We start from the raw sequence: 1,585 nt of genomic DNA, 5'->3' as shown, positions 1-1,585 counted from the left end.
ACTAAAGTAAACATTATATTCCATAGATGCTGAGAGCAGGAAAGGGGGCGAGTCCCAGCTGCCCAGGGCTGAATAAAGCTGTGCAAGTCTCCCAGCTTGTGCCCGGCTGTTCATTACCCTTCCCCTCTCCTCTCTTGGGCCATACTTTGGGCTCTGGGGCCAGGCTGAAAGGTGACAGGCTGGGTTCCATCCTGGTCTAGCTTTAGCGCTGTGTGCATCAGAGCTCTCTTTCTGAACCTCTGCTGTCCTTATGAGTCAGGTGCTGACTGGCTCTCAGGGGGTGATGGGTGGATCCTTCTACTTCCTGATCTCTAACCTGGCTCAGATGCCTCTCCTGCTAATGGCACGTGTATGGGCACTTTTTCATGCCCGGACAGCTCAGCTGAGTGGAGTTCTTTTCTACCCATCTTTGGCTCCAGCCCCCGGTGAAGAGTCAGTTCGGTTTCTATTGTTCTTTCATGCAAACCAAGTGTGCTGAGGTGGGAAAAAGCCAAGTGTGCTTCAGATGGATGAACTTCTTGGTTTTCAGAGCCATAATGTGTGTCAGGGTGTAGAGGAAATGTAGACGCCAGAGGAGCTGAGGGGATTTCCGGAGGTAAAGGTTTTGTTCTGTGCCCTCCTTGGCGTAACTGGTTGTGCCCTGGTGTCCACAGTGACTCAGACAAAGGAGGCTTGGTTTGTAGTGTGGAGCAGGCTTTCAGGCTGTCACAGAACTCCTGTTTCTTGGGGATGGAAAATGCAGCTGCGTTCGAGGTCTCTCATTCCAAGCCGCTGGTCTCTTTTTTGTGTTTAAAATGTAAATCTAAAACTCCGGGAAAAATAAAGCTGTTTCCGCCCGGTTTCGAACCGGGGACCTTTCGCGTGTTAGGCGAACGTGATAACCACTACACTACGGAAACCACATAGATACACGTTTCTAATGACATACCCAAGAATTCTATGTCTGACCACAATGGCCATCAGAAATTTTCGAAAGAAGGGGATCCTGGAAGCACAGGCTATCCCTTAGATAAGGAGACTGTGGCTTCTGAAAGGCCCTGGTTTAGGGCTCCTCGCTTCTCCTGGAGCGAGATCCCCGGGGATCCCCGACAGTTTAACCTCGGGATCCTGCAACTAGAGTACAGCTATGCACCGGAAAGCAGGGGTCGCCCTCGCTGACTCCCCCGTTCCCAGAAGCCGCAGGAGCCTGGGGCTTTAGGTGCCTCTCAGACCCAGACCACCCCGACGCCCAGCAGCAAGGACACAGCCCCTTACGGGCTGCAGACCCTCGCCTCGGTGGCCTTTTTCACGGCGCCGGCGGTCAGTGGGCTCGGCTCTCGGAAATGATACATGCTTTAAAGCCACCCGGGAACCCGAGGACCCGCCCTCGCCTCTGTTCCGATGCGCCTGACCCGCGCGCTCTTTCCTCGCAGCCCTCTCGCAGCCTCGCTTCTCCAGCGTCGTCCCTGGGAAAGGGGATTCCTCAGATTCCTGCCTCTGTGGCTTATTCTAGTCGTCAGGTTTAAGTCCAAGACTTTGTCCACACTTTGACGTTTTAGCAGGAAGCGCAGCAAAGGCTGACGGCTCAGGTCTTTTGTCTGTTTGG

The 1,585-nt window shown here is 53.9% G+C and overlaps 1 non-coding gene across 1 annotated transcript; it reads right to left on the bottom strand.

Moving 5' to 3' along the window:
* Window positions 1–826: 826 nt before the first annotated feature.
* TRNAV-AAC (transfer RNA valine (anticodon AAC)) lies at window positions 827–899 on the bottom strand. The gene has a single exon. It is a non-coding gene; the product is annotated as a tRNA-Val (tRNA).
* Window positions 900–1,585: the final 686 nt, after the last annotated feature.

Source organism: Capricornis sumatraensis, chromosome 2 (genome assembly GCF_032405125.1).
Source record: "Capricornis sumatraensis isolate serow.1 chromosome 2, serow.2, whole genome shotgun sequence".
Taxonomy (NCBI): domain Eukaryota; kingdom Metazoa; phylum Chordata; class Mammalia; order Artiodactyla; family Bovidae; genus Capricornis; species Capricornis sumatraensis.
Note: the sequence above shows the minus strand (reverse complement) of the source record. Positions and strands in the feature narration are given on the sequence as shown.